Source organism: Amblyraja radiata, chromosome 32, assembly GCF_010909765.2.
Source record: "Amblyraja radiata isolate CabotCenter1 chromosome 32, sAmbRad1.1.pri, whole genome shotgun sequence".
Taxonomy (NCBI): domain Eukaryota; kingdom Metazoa; phylum Chordata; class Chondrichthyes; order Rajiformes; family Rajidae; genus Amblyraja; species Amblyraja radiata.
This window is the reverse complement of record NC_045987.1, coordinates 30,360,195-30,375,630: the sequence shown is the minus strand read 5'-3', so window position 1 is coordinate 30,375,630 and position 15,436 is coordinate 30,360,195. Positions and strand designations below refer to the sequence as shown.

Genomic DNA, 15,436 nt, shown 5'->3' with positions numbered 1-15,436 from the left:
GTTTAAATTGAATTAGTGTGTCTTACGTTAATCGAGTATTTATGCACATATAGTAAATGTTTATCCCACCTCTCTTTTGAAATTTTTATAGCTAGTTGTTGTTCCCAGTCTCTTCTAGACTTGATGATTTCAAGTCGCTTCGACTGCGACTTGAAATCTTTGTCGCAGGCGGAGCAGGTGAAGGGCCACTCACTGTTGTGCACCTGCCGGTGCTCCTGCAGCCCCAACAACCGGGCAAAGTTCTTGCCGCAGGTGGAACAGCCATAGGGCTTCTCGCCCGTATGCACCCGCCGGTGCACCTTCAGGTATCTCGCCATCTTGAAGCTCTTGCCGCAGTCGGAGCAGGTGAAGGGCCTCTCGCCGTAGTGCACGCGGTTGTGCTGCATCAGGTTGCCGTAGCAGGTGAAGCTCTTGCCACATTCTAAGCAGTCGAAGAGGCGTTCTCCCGTGTGAACCCGCCGGTGGGTCTCCAGCTCACTCGGGCACTGCCAGGCCTTAACACACACGTCACACTCATAACGCTTCTCCTTGTTGTGCCCCGTAATGTGGTCCTCCATTGAAGCTCAGCCCCTCGAAGCTCAGCCCGCACACTGAATAGATGGGGGGTGGGGGGCTCACAGGCACCCTGGCAGCCCTCAATCGCCGGTCACGTCCCCGTCTGTCTGTCCACAGCAACGGCTCCTAAACCTTGCAGGAGGGGAACACAGAGGGTCAACAAGCTGGCAAACAGGACATTACTCGATCCTGACTACGGGTGCTGGCTGTATTTGAGTCTGTACATTCTCCCCTTGACCTGCATGGGTTTTTACTCCGGGTGCTTGGTTTCCTCCAACATTTCAAAGACATTCTGGGTTGTAGATTAATCGCCCTTCACAAAATTGTTAAATTGTCCCTAATGTGCGTAGGATAGTGCTGGTGTACGAGGTGTTCGCTGGTCGGAGCGGACACCGTGTGCTGAAAGATCTGTTTCCACACTGCATCTCTAAACTGAACTAAAGCAAAGAAGGATCTCGACCCAAAATGTCACCCATTCAATCTCTCCTCAGATGCTGCCTGACCCGCTGAGTTAATCCAGCACTTTGTGTCTATCTTCTCCACAGATGTTGTCAGACCTGCTGAGTTACTCCAACACTTTGTCACAGATTCATAGTGATACAGCGTTGGAAAGAGGCCCTTCGGCCCAACTCGTACACGCACTCCTAGATCCCTCGGCTCCACACATTCACAGTGCCCCGCCATTCACAGTGAAGACCCTGCCCTGGTTTGACTTCCTAAACTGCAACACCCTCCCCACCCCCAAACAATGTGACCTCCTCCCTGTGGCTCCCTGCCCCTTACCCCTGCCGCCGCCTCCTGCTCCTTACCCCACTTTGCTCCCTCCCCACTCCTCCCCAACCCCAAACAATGTGAACCCACCACCACCTGGCTCCCTATGCTCTTCCTGGGCTCACTTGACCCCTCTCTCTCTCCCCCAGTTCCCTGCCCCCCCATTCATCCCCCTCGGCACCAAACCCACCCCCCTTGAATCCTCCCCCCTCCCTTTTCTCCCTGTTTCCTCCGCTACTCACTTCACTCCCTTTCCACCTCCAGCCTCTCACCCCTCTCCTCCCTCCTTCCACTCTCTCTCTCTATCAAAGATTCTAGAGGAGCAAGATAAATCACTCGATGAAAAAGCTGTAGTACGGTCATGGGCTCATGAGAAATTTGTTTCACACCATTTTGGGAATCATATATGTGAGGGGGTTTTTTGAATGGGCTTCTGTCATGGCGTCCACAACTACACGTGTAGCGAGCCGTTCCGCTATAGTGTTTGAATCGCCAATGTAAGCGATTCAAGCAGTTTATAGCAGTCTTTCTTCAGGTTCCCCACTAAAGACGAAAGGTAAGAAAAAAATTATGACTCTGTCTTGAGGCCTGCCCGATCTCTTCCGATAGCTCAGATTGCGGAGCCCGGGGGTCGCCAGAAGAATTGCTCTGATATCTGGCCCACGGACTATAACTACAAAATCCTGATCCTCACCTACAAAGCCCTCCACCATCTGCCCCCCCCCCCATACCTCACTGACTTCCTCCCCCCCTACCAACCCTCACGGTCCCTCAGATCCACATCTCCTCTCCATCCACAAGTCCAACCCCTGCAGTTTTGGGGACAGAGCCTTCTCCAGGGCAGCTCCCAGGCTCTGGAACTCCCTCCCCCAACTGATCCGCAATTCCGTGTCCCTCACCATCTTCCAGTCCCACCTCAAGACCCATCTCTTCACCTCTGCCTATCCTTAGCCCCACGTTCCCGTCCCTTTTCATCTGTGCATTAATTGCCTCATACTGTGTTTTGTATTGAATTCTGTCTTTACATTGTGTACTAGTTGTAGATCAGTGCATGCTCCTTTAACATAGTGACCTCACCAATACAATACAATACACATTTATTGTCATTTGAGCCCCAGTGAGACTCAAACGAAATTTTGTTTCCACAGCCAAACAAACAAAAACAATGTCCTACAGACATACACACAATTAAGTTCACACAAACATCCATCACAGTGAACCCACTGTGATGGAAGGCAAAAGTCTTTTCTCTCCCCCGCTCTCCCGATGTCCAAGCCCCAGGCGGGCGATGATAAGTCCCACGGCCATTTTAGGCCGTGCCGGGCGATTTACGGCCCCGCTCCCGGTCTAAAAGTCACAAAGTTGGAGCCCCCGGCGGGCGCTGTAATGTCCCACGGCCATGAAGCCGTGCCGGGTGATGTATGACCCCGCTCCGGGTCGTTCCAAACCCCGCGACACGGGCTGGAGAAGTCGCGTTGCGGGAGCTCCGGGAAGCGGTCTCTCTCTCCCCCCGGACCCGCGAGCTCCCGATGTCCCAGTCCACCGGACCTGCGGCTGCGTTGCTGGAGCCTCCGAGCCCCAGGAGTCGAGTCGCAGCAGCGAGTCACCACCGCTCCGCACGCCCCGAGGCCGGCCAGCCCCACGATGGTGAGTAGTCCGCAGCGCAGTCTCCCGAGCTGCCGGGTCGTTCAGGCTGGATGCCGCTCCACGGTGCTAGGCCCCAACGACAACGGAGACCCGACGGAAAAGGTCGGGTCTCCCGGACAGGGAAGAGATTTTAAACGGTTTCCCCCTCCCCCCCCAGCCCCCCACATATACACATTTAAAAACCAGTATTAAAAAACACCAAACACTACATTTAACTAGACAAAAAATAAAAAAAGACAGACAGGCTGTAGGAGCCGCTGCAACGAGTCGCGCCGCCACCACTACTAACCACTCCCCATTGTCTCCTGTATAATTGTGGCTTCCCCACCTCCAGCTCGCTCTCTAGTTCCAGTGATGACCACGGACAGCTAGGGCATAATGTGTGTAGTGACTTTAATAAAGATACTTAGTAAAAGACTTTGTGTGTCGAACAAGTCCTTTTACATGGTGTCAGCGCGGTAGACTTGCGTCTCCTGTTAATCGGCTTTATTTTATTATTTGTTTATCCCAGTTGTGTCCCCACCTTAACTTTTTACTATGGCTAACTCGTGTCGTCGTCCCGACAAGCTAGTTTTTGACGCGGACATCGTGCACCGCTGGACTGTCTTCCAGCGCGACTATGAACATTACATCGCGATCGCTCATCCTGGTGCCACTCCTGCGGTACAGGCTCACCTACTCCTCAACCTGGCTGGTCCGGAGGCAATGGAACATTATGCATCGTTCGAGTTCGCCCCTCCGGAAGACCGCTACGACCCGGTATGTCTCATAGCCAAATTCACTGCCCTATGCGATATACCCACCAATAACATTGAGCGTTTCAAGTTCTTCACAAGGCGTCAGGTTCCAGGTGAGCACATTGATGCTTTCATTGCCTCTTTGCGACATATGGCTCGGCGGTGCCGCCTTGAAGCGATTACACCGGACGAAATGATCAGGGACGTCCTGGTCAACGGTCTCCTAAACTCTAAGCTGCGTGAAGAGCTCCTGATGAAGCCTGATCTATCGCTAAAGGATGCCATGCATTCCGCTCGCATGGCCTCTGCTGTTGGCTCCGTATCTCAACCGGTGTCCCAGGACATAAATTTCACCGGTACCGCTGGCCGCCGGCGGATCAATAGCCCGCCACGCCGGTTCACCCCCTCTGCACCCGCTAAGGTCACCCCTCGTCGCTGCCCCAATTGTAATTTCTCTTCACATCAGTTCAACGTTTGCCCAGCGCAGGGTAAAACTTGTAATTCCTGCGGGAAGCTGAACCATTTTTCTGCAGCTTCTCGATCGCGTGGGAAACCTGTCCCTGCTCCTAGAAGGAGTCTAAACAACCTTGCGGACTGTGATAGCGCGCCTGGTTCCCAGTACCAGCTTGAACTCCCTGAATCTGATACGAGTTCTTCCCATGGTGATTCAACTGTGTTTTTGCTTTTGGGTGCACCTGCATTGATAACAGATCCTTCTGTACGTGTTACTGTCAATGGACACTCCTTCCCTGCGAAGGTCGATACTGGTGCGTTTGCCAATGTTATGTCTGTGAGCCTCTTCAAGCAGATAAACTCGGGGGAGAGGGTGACTCCCGATGACTCCCGCCTTCATGCCTATGGGGGAGGTATTCTGGTCGCCGTGGGGAAGGCCACGGTTATCTGTACAGTTCTTGAGGCCTCTCGGTCCCTCACTTTTCTCCTGCTGGAATCTGAAAACGTCACCCTGCTGGGCGCCCGTGCATGCCAGGACTTTGGTTTGGTCTCTTTCCACCGCGACATCCACCTGGTGCAGGCTCCCATGGACCCCCTGAACGAGTATCCCGACCGTTTTGATGACGTTCTGGGCAAACTGCCCTGTGCCTACAAAATCGTTGTTGACCCGGGGGTCAACCCGGTAATTAGACTGGCCCACCGGGTGTCTTTTGTCATGAAGGGCCGCGTGGAGTCCACACTGCGTGACATGGTGGCCACGGGCATCCTCAAGGAGATGAGCGCTCACACCCTGTGGGTCTCCACCATGGTCGTCGCTGCCAAGAAGGATGCGAGCGAGATCAGGATCTGCATCAACCCAAAAGACCTGAACCTTGCTATCCAACGCCCGCACTACCCCATGCGGACGGTGGAGGACGTCGCTGCACAGGTCGGTCCGGCCACTGTCTTCTCGGTCCTAGATGCCAAGAGCTCCTTTTGGCAGATCCCTCTGGATGAACGCTCCTCCTTCCTGACTACCTTTAGCACACCTTTCGGCAGGTTCCGTTTTCTCCGCATGCCTTTTGGGATCAACTCAGCTAGCGAGGTTTTCCAGCGCACCATGGAACAGCTGTTTGCCGGGTTGCCGTGCGCTATCATTGTGGATGACATCCTGGTGTACGGGAGGGAAGTCGCTGAGCACGACCTGCACCTCCGCAAAGTCCTGGACAGGGCTCGTGAGATCAATCTCAAACTTAACCCGAAGAAGTGTCGGTTCCGCGTTCAGGAAGTCACTTATGTAGGTCACGTTTTCACGGCCGGGGGACTGAAGCCAGACCCCCAGAAGACGGCAGCGGTCACCGAAATGCCCGCTCCCACCGACGTGCCCGGCCTGCAGCGCTTTCTGGGCATGGTCAACTACCTGGGGAAATTCATACCCGACCTCAGCGAACTGAGTGCCCCCCTGAGGGAGCTGACCAAGAAGGACAATGCCTGGGTCTGGCTCCCGCACCACCAGTCGGCCTTCGTGGCCCTGAAGTCCAAGCTCGCACGCACCCCGACTTTAAAGTACTTTGACCGGAACAGGCCAATCGTCCTCACCTGCGATGCATCTCGGTTCGGCCTCGGTGCCGCCTGCCTGCAGCTTTACGACAATCGGCAGCTGCCTGTTTCCTACGCCTCTCGCACCATGACCCCTGCTGAGCAGCGCTACGCTCAGATCGAGAAGGAGCTCCTCGCCGTGGTGTTCGCATGCTCCAAATTCAAGGACTACATTCTGGGCAACTCCTTCACCATTGAAACTGACCACCAGCCGCTGGTCTCTATCTTGAACAAGCCAATCCACGCGGCCTCTTCACGTTTGCAGCGAATGATGCTGCAGCTCCAACGTTTCACGTTCGAAATTGTGTACCGCAAGGGCAAGGAAATGTTCGTGGCCGACACATTGTCCCGTGCGCCGCTCCCTTCCGTTGCCCGCCATCCATACGAATCGTCTGACCTGATGGTACTGAACATTAACATTGTTCCCTCTTGGCAGATGCAGTCCCTGGTCAAATACACTGCCGCTGATCCTGCCCTGCAACAGCTTGAGGGCGTCATCCGCCGTGGCTGGCCTGACCGACGCTCTTCCCTACCGGCTGGTGCCGTGCCCTACTTCCTGGTTCGGGACGAGTTGGTGCTGCACAACGGCGTGGTGGTGAAGGGTCACAAGGTCGTGGTGTCGGCCGCGCTGCGGGATCATTACTTTCAAACCGCCCACAACGGCCACCCCGGCGTGGAAGCCACTTTGTCCCAGGCCCAAGCCCAGTTTTTCTGGCCTGGCATGGTTCAGGACATCCGGGACAGGGTCTCCACCTGTGCTGCCTGCAACAGTCTCCGGCCCCAACAACAGCGCCAACCTCTCATGCAGCAGCCGGCTCCCGAGTTGCCGTGGATGGCTGTCGCCACTGACATATTCGAATGGCGTGGCAAACACTTCCTGGTCCTGGTGGACTCCTACTCCAGCTGGTTCGAGGTGGACCAGCTGCCGTCCCTCACGTCTGCTGCCATCATCGGGAAGCTTCGCCGCCACTTTTCGACCTTTGGTTCCCCGGTGACTCTCCAATCCGACAACGGCGGCCAGTTTACCAGCGCGGAGTTCGGCGCCTTCACCACCCAATGGAACTTTCGCCACATCACCAGCAGCCCCGAGTACCCGCAAAGCAATGGCCTTGCAGAGCGCGCTGTCCGCAGCGCCAAGGAGCTGCTGGAACATTGTCGGCTTTCTCAATCGGACTTCTACCTTGCCCTCCTGAACCTCCGCAACATTTCCCGGGACCCCGCACTCGGTTCGCCTGCCCAGCGCATCATGTCCTGCACCACTCGACCCCCTCTCCCGGTCTCTCAACAATCCCTAAAGCCCGCGGTCCGCAGCCCTGCCGCTGTCACGGAGCGCATCATCGAGAAGCAGGTCATCCAGAAGCGCTCCTTTGACAAATCATCCCGTCTCCTTCCCCGTCTGTTCCCAGGCCAGGTTATCCGGATGAAGTCCACCTCCGGTCATCACCGGCTGGCCGTTGTCGTTGGCAATGCTGACTCTCCCCGGTCATACCTGGTTGATTATGAGGGCACCGTTTACCGTCGGACACGCCAGCACCTGCTGCTTGTCAACGAGCCTGCTCCACCCCCCGCAGACCCGTTTTCGCCGCCGATCTCTTCCCCACTGCCCGATACTCCTCCTGCCCCTGTCACTCCTCGCATGCCCCGGACACTGCCCAGCTCCGCTCTCTGTACCCCGCACGCACCAGCCTCCTTCTCCTGCCTCACCTGCAGGTGTACCTGTTTCGCCCCCCCCTTCTCCTGTGCGCTCTTCACCCGGGTCTCCCATCTCTGTCCCTGCCCCCGGCCCTGCAGCTCCTGCGGTTGAAGGGGAAGGCGGGTTGCGCACTCGCTCTGGGCGGTTGATCAAGCCGCCTGTCCGGTACGGAGTGTGCGAGTAGTCTGTATCATGATTGTCTAACTGTTCCCTGCTTATGGTCTGATTCTAGCGTATGAGCCGTGGTCGCTTTTGTTTCCAAGAGGAAGGATGTAGATCAGTGCATGCTCCTTTAACATAGTGACCTCACCACTACTAACCACTCCCCATTGTCTCCTGTATAATTGTAGCTTCCCCACCTCCAGCTCGCTCTCTAGTTCCAGTGATGACCACGGACAGCTAGGGCATAATGTGTGTAGTGACTTTAATAAAGATACTTAGTAAAAGACTTTGTGTGTCGAGCAAGTCCTTTTACACTAGTCATGTCTCTACTATTTATTTCATTCCCTTTACATGTTTTTCCTCTACCTACTAAATTTTTGTAAGGTGTCCTTGAGACTCTTGAAAGGCGCCCATAAATAAAATGTATTATTATTATTATTATTATAACACTCTGAAGCCGCGGTGTGCAGAGCTTCTAGTCGCGGGGGCAGCATGCACTTTCCCTGGCGGAGTCTGGGGTTCCTCGCCGGAGAAAAGCTCCGACCGCTGGCCCGCGGCCTATAACATCATGAAGCCCCAGTCTCTGGTAGGAGGCGGCCTCCAAGCAGCGGAGGTCCCGAATCGGCTTGTGTTTAAGCCGGTTTGAAATATTGATAAATGGTGTTAAATATACACAATGTACACGGATTAATGGTGTTTAAAATACATGATAAATGGTATTAAATATACACAATGTACACAGATCAATGGTGTTTAAAATACATGATTAATGGAGTTATAGGGAACAACGTCATGCCACGAGGAGCACACATTAAAGCCTTAATTTCCTTCCCAATGTATGATGACTGTAACATATATAATTCTATTCTTATGATCCCGACAATGTACTATATTATATGACATTTTTTGGTACATGAGCAAGTTATTAGAAAGTCTTCTTTTATAGATCTAGACTTAGCACAATAATAAAGGAAGACAAAAATACTGGAGAATTTCTCCAGTATTTTTGTCTACCTTCGATTTTCCAGCAACTGCAGTTTCTTCTTAAACAATAATAAAGGTATCAATTTTTACACTGCTGTACATTTTTGGTTTTGTTCTTGTCGTAAGGCATGCATGGTATTGTAAGCTCTTCTACATTTAAGATAAATCAAGTCAAGAGAGTTTATTGTCATGTGTCCCAGATAGGACAATGAAATTCTTGCTTTGCTTCAGCACAACAGAATATAGTAGACATGAATACAGAATTTATTCAGTAGGCATAAATTGGCCTATTAGAGGAAAAATGCATCTTCAATATACATGTCTCTCTCTGCCCCTAAAAACAATTGCATTTAAGTACATTTAATTGCATATCATCCATTCTGCAGTTATGTAGTTGTAATCAGATTTGTTCTTATGTTAATTTTATATGATGTTTTACTGTAATTTCAGATGTTGACAGTGGGGCCAGAATACTCGTTGATAAGATCTCCTATAGCGAACTACAGAGTACTTGTCAAAGAACTTCCGTCTATGTTCTGAACACCCTGTATATCTCACACATAAAACAATAAATTATGTAAATCTTACCATAAATGACAGAAATAAAAAGTGTTATAGAAACATAGAAACATAGAAATTAGGTGCAGGAGTAGGCCATTCGGCCCTTCGAGCCTGCACCGCCATTCAATATGATCATGGCTGATCATCCAACTCAGTATCCCGTACCTGCCTTCTCTCCATACCCTCTGATCCCCTTAGCCACAAGGGCCACATCTAACTCCCTCTTAAATATAGCCAATGAACTGGCCTCGACTACCCTCTGTGGCAGAGAGTTCCAGAGATTCACCACTCTGTGTGAAAAAAGTTCTTCTCATCTCGGTTTTAAAGGATTTCCCCCTTATCCTTAAGCTGCGACCCCTTGTCCTGGATTTCCCCAACATCGGGAGCAATCTTCCTGCATCTAGCCTGTCCAACCCCTTAAGAATTTTATAAGTTTCTATAAGATCCCCTCTCAATCTCCTAAATTCTAGAGAGTATAAACCAAGTCTATCCAGTCTTTCTTCATAAGACAGTCCTGACATTATGAATTTTGTTGTAGAATGATTTAAAATTGAGTGGATTTTGTGCAATATGTTTAGTTTAGTTATGAGATATTCACATTTAAAAACTCATTCAGAGCTTGGGTGGCTGCGAGCGGCTGCCGGGCCCGGACAGCGGAACCGCAGCTAGACCTGGGGCTCGCAGGTGACCTGGGAACTGAAGATAGGAATGCACAGTTTTCATGTCTAATGCTCGCACTTCTGCATCAATGTAGGTATGTATACACTATATTTCTTTACACTAATATAGAATGAAAAAATATCTTGGCATGTGTTCATTTATATTTATTCACAATATTAGGATTTCAGAGAGGTTGAATGAAAGAAAAATAAGTTCAACAAAATTAGGAGATCACAAGAAAGAAACTAGAGAAACATACATATATGTGTGTTATATATTTATATACATATATATCACACATATATACGCATCATATATATATATATATAATTAATATATTTGTTTATATATATAAGAGACTAGAGAAATATGTATGTGTGTTATATAATTATATACATCAATATCACATTTATATATGTGTGTGTATCATGTATAATATATAAATATAGGCAAATATATTGGATTATGGCTTATGTTCCTTATCTTATAGCAAAATATAAAGGCAAATATGTGCCTTTATGGCTTATGTACATCATGAGAATGGCTCATGTACATCATGAGTTGCTTTAAATCAAAGTTGCTTCTGATCCATGAGGAACTTTGAAATATATTATCTCTATCTGCCACTCACACACACTGTAGTAACACACACATACCGTTCCCCCACAACACTGATTAAACCAAAGATCATAGAATTCTTATGGTCCAGAGACCTTTCATTGCGCATTGTTGCTCATTTTATACGCAGTTTCCCTTTTTAATTTTTTTTTTTTTAAATGGAGCACCTTATTTATTATCAACAAAGACAATAATGGTCTAACATGGGAGGCTAAGAGACCAAGATAAGCTGCAAAATTCAATGGACTGACGTGGATTAAACTGCGAGACGCATAACGGAGATCGGGGTCTTATTCCTAAAATGGCGGCTGTGACGTTCCGTTGCGTTCCGATCCATACTACACGTCAGTCCATTGGTTTTCGTAGGAGTGGTCTATCTTGCTCCTCTAGAATCTTTGCTCTCCGTCTCTGTCTGTCTCTGTCTCTCTCTCTCTCTCTATTTTACTCTCACCAGGGTTCCGGGGTCTCAGCGCCGGTTCATCTTCATCTTGTTCCCGCACACGCTCCAACCGCCTGGAGGACTGGCCCGGAGGACCACAGGCGCTCGCTCGGCACACTCCGCCCCCCCGCCTGGAGATGGAGCGCGGGTGGAGCGCGGACCCGGAAATGACGTCAGCGCCGCGCTGCCTGCCTCCAGCGAGGATGACCAACGTGATGACGACAGCGGTGAGTGACGGCGGGCGGGGCGGGTGGTGAGGGCAGCGCATGCGCAGCGGTCGAGTTGCTGCCTTCCAGCCATAATGATGGATCCACCCACCTCGGTTCCACTCACACTGACACACACCCACACACTCATACATTACACTTACATTCACCCACTCACACACGCACTCCCACACACACTCAACCACCCACACACACCCATTCACACACACATATACACACTCCCACACACACACACTCACACTCACCCACCCACTCACACTCACACACGCCCATTCACACCCACCCACTCACTCACTCACACCCACCCACCCACTCGCACACACCCACTCGCACACACCCACTCACACCCACTCACTCACACCCACCCACACACGCCCACCCACACACGCCCACTCACACACACGCCCACTCACACACACACACCCACTCACACACACGCCCACTCACACACACACACTCACACACACCCACTCACACACGCGCCCACACCCACTCACCCACACACGCCCACTCACACACACCCACTCACACCCACACATTGTTGTTCCACTGCCATCCCTGCTGGAGTATCTTTCCAGTCAACTTTGGCCAGCTCCTCCCTCATGGCCCCATAGTCCCCTTTATTCAACTGCAACACTGACACCTCCGATCTACCCTTCTCCCTCTCCAATTGTAGATTAAATCTGACCATGTTATGATCACTGCCTCCTAATGGCTCATTAACCTCGAGGTCCTTTATCAAATCTGGTTCATTACATAACATTAAATCCAGAATTGCCTTCTCCCTGGTAGGCTCCAATATAAGCTGTTCAAAGAATCCATCATGAAGGCACTCTACAAAGTCCCGTTCTTGGGGTCCTGTACCAACCTGATTTTCCCAGTCTACCTGCATGTTGAAATCTCCCATAACAACCACAGCATTACTTTTGCTACATGCCAATTTTAACTCCTGATTCAACTTGTGCCCTATGTCCAGGCTACTGTTTGGGGGCCTATAGACTAGTCCCATTAGGGTCTTTTTACCCTTACAATTCCTTAGTTCTATCCATACGGACTCCACATCTCCTGTTTCAATGTCACCCCTTGCAACGGACTGAATTTCATTCCTCACCAACAGGACAACCCCACCCCCTCTGCCCACCTGTCTGTCTTTTCGATAGGAGGTATACCCTTGAATATTCAGTTCCCAGCCCTCTTGCAGCCATGTCTCAGTAATTCCCACAACATCATACTTTATTGAGTTTGAGAAAGCATTTGACTCTATTTGGCATGAAGGGCTCTATTACAAACTCCTCGGCTGTGGTATAGGAGGAAAGGTATATGACCTTATCAAATCAATGTATCTGAATAATAAATGTGGCGTTAAAATTGGGGACAAAAGCACTGATCTCTTCGCCCAGAGAGGTAAAATCCCTGTTTTATGCGGATGACTTGGTTCTGCTGTCCCCCACAGAACAGGGACTACAGCAACAGTTGTACATACCTGATGAGTACTGCCAAAATTGGGCCCTAGCAGTAAATCTAAAGAAAACCAACATCATGATTTTTCAGAAAAGACCCAGAAAGCCAGGAGGATAAATACAAATTTACTCTCAATGGTACTGTTATCGAACACACTAAGAGCTATACTTACCTTGGTCTAACTATTTCAGCATCAGGGAACTTCAATACGGCAGTGAATGCACTAAAAGAGAAAGCTCGAAGAGCTCTGTATGCAATAAAAAGAAGATTCTACAACATCCAAATCCCAATTAAAATCTGGCTTAAAATATTTGACAGTGTAATCCAGCCTATTGCGCTTTAGGCTACTTGCACTGAATACATGGCTTTCCAGAGTCTGCAATGAAAGAGGAAGGAGCTTTATTGACAACTTTAACTTGTTGTGGGGGCGCAAATATCTTTTCAGAGCAGATAGTGTACACCCAAACAGGTTCGGCTCAAGACTGTTAAGGGACAATCTTCTCTTCTCGCTCTCCCACAAATCTACCCTGCCACGGTCTGACACAGGCCGCAGTCAGACCACAGACTTTGAGGAGCGACAACAGCCCCCCCCCCCCCCACCCACCCATCCCCATCGACGCGCTGTCCCTCACTGTCCCATCCCCCTCACTGCTGATGCTGGCTTGGAGAGGAACGGCCACCACCATCCTCTGCACTCGCCCATCGACGATGACCTCCATCCTCATCTCACCCATAGCCATAACAACACCAGCTCCACTGTTTCCTCCCATTATGATTTTCCATATGAATTGAAGAAACAGGAAAAAGGTGGCATTAAACTTGCATCTCTGTCTATGATGCCCAGCCCACGCCCCATATCAATACCATCGCCACGTCACGGCCGCAGGGAGATAACAACCAAGCGGAGGGCGCCACAGCCCCCCTCCTGTATTGATAGCAGTCCTGAATATTACTGAGACAAGAAAGGGTTCAGCAGTAGACACATTACGATACAATACGATACAATTTATTTGTCATTTGGACCCCTTGAGGTCCAAACGAAATGACGTTTCTGCAGCCATACATTACAAACAAATAGACCCAAGACACAACATAATTTACATAAACATCCATCACATTGCTGTGATGGAAGGCCAAAAAAACTTATCTCTCGACTGCACTCTCCCCCCAGATGTCAGAGTCAAAGTCAAAGCCCCCGGCTGGCGATGGCGAATTGTCCCGCGGCCATTAAAGCCACGCCGGGTGATGCAAGGTCGCACACCGGGTTCTTGATGTTAGAGCCCCCGGCGTGCGCTCGCAGAGTCCCGCGGCCATTCCAAGCCGCGCGGGGCGATGATGTAAGGCCCCGCTCCAGGAGCTCTTCAACCCCGCAACTCGGGCGGGAGAAGTCGCCGTTGCGGGAGCCCTGAAAAGCGGTCACCCAGCAGGGACCCGCGGGCTCCCGGTGCCGCTGTCCGCCAGACCCGCAGTTGCAGCCTCCAAAGCTCCGGAGGTCGGGCCGCAGCAGCGCTCCACCACCGCTCCACCCGCTCTGGACTCGGCCAGCTCCGCGACGGTGAGGTGAGTAGTCGGCACCAGAGCCCCCGGTCTTCCTGTTGGAGGCCGCTCCTCGTTGCAGCCCCAACGAAAACGGAGACCCGACAAAGAAAAGGTCGGGTCTCCCGTGCAGGGAAAGATTTAAAAGTTACCCCCTCGGACTGCAGAGGCCGCTGCTGAACCCAAGGTCGCCTATGCTAAATCAGCTGGACCCAAGGTCGCCTATGTCAAACTATGGCACCTTCTGCATTCCTGTTGTGACTACTAAGAGAGTAAACAAAGGGAAACTTAGACACACTGCTAACCTAACAAACCTAATACCTATTACCTCCAAACCAAAACCAACCATAAAGGTTATCAATAATACCATCAGGATGGGTCTGCTTAATGTTAGGTCTCTTAATAACAAATCATTTTTAGTCAACGATTTTATTACCACCTCTAAACTGGATTTTATATTTTTAACTGAAACATGGCTAGAACAAAATAACAGTGCAACCATTCTGATCGAGACAGCTCCTCCCAACTATAACTGTTTTGATGTATGTAGATCTGGAAAAAGAGGTGGAGGGGTTGCTGCTATATTTTAAAATGTATTTCAGGGGAAACAGATGTCACTTGGTGATTTTCCATCATTCGAATACCTTTGTGCTGTATTGAAATGTTCCCCCAGAGTTCTCCTATTAATTATTTACAGGCCATCTAAATATTATGCAAATTTTTTCGATGACTTTACAGAATTATTGTCTAGCATCTCCACTGACTATGACTGTCTAGTTATAACTGGTGATTTTAATTTTCATACTGATGATTTGAATGACAAGGGTGCAAAATAATTTTTTACTATTTTAGACACATTTGAACTGTCTCAACATGTGAAAGAGGCTACTCATTGTAAGGGGCACACCCTGGACTTGATTATCACAAAGGGTCTCAATGTTTCTGATATTTTCGTGACTGATCCTTCATTGTCTGACCACTTTTGTGTTTTCTTTAATATATCTTTTATTCCCGACATACAGACAAAATCAAATACTGTCAAAAAACGGTATATAAATGAATATTCTAATGTACTCTTTAAAAATGCCATCTCCTTGTTACCACCTCTAAACCCATGTTCTGCTGATGATCTTGTAGATAACTTTAACTCCAAAATTGTGAAAGTTATAGATGTCATTGCACCTGTTACGGTTAAAACGATTTCTGGTAAGCAAAAGGCATCCTGGATAAAAGCTGCTTTTGTAACAGCCCAGAAAAGAGAATGCCGGAAAGCTGAGCGCATCTGGCGGAAAACAAAACTTCATATTCACCATGACATCTATAAAGAGAGCCTCCGTGCCTACAATTTAGACTT

General features: G+C 49.9%; 2 long non-coding RNA genes across 2 annotated transcripts in view; one reads left to right on the top strand and one right to left on the bottom strand.

Annotated features, from left to right (window-relative positions):
* Window positions 1-524: 524 nt before the first annotated feature.
* Window positions 525-15,436, bottom strand: part of LOC116990719 — a 102,543-nt gene continuing 87,631 nt past the window's right edge. Inside the window, exons 2-3 of the long non-coding RNA XR_004416612.1 lie at window positions 10,871-10,966; window positions 525-681 (exon numbers count right to left, since the gene is read on the bottom strand). This is a non-coding gene — a long non-coding RNA (uncharacterized LOC116990719). The remainder of the gene's footprint in view (window positions 682-10,870; window positions 10,967-15,436) is intronic.
* LOC116990716 lies at window positions 1,782-9,183 on the top strand. Its single transcript, XR_004416609.1, has 2 exons — window positions 1,782-1,882; window positions 9,031-9,183. It is a non-coding gene; the product is annotated as an uncharacterized LOC116990716 (long non-coding RNA).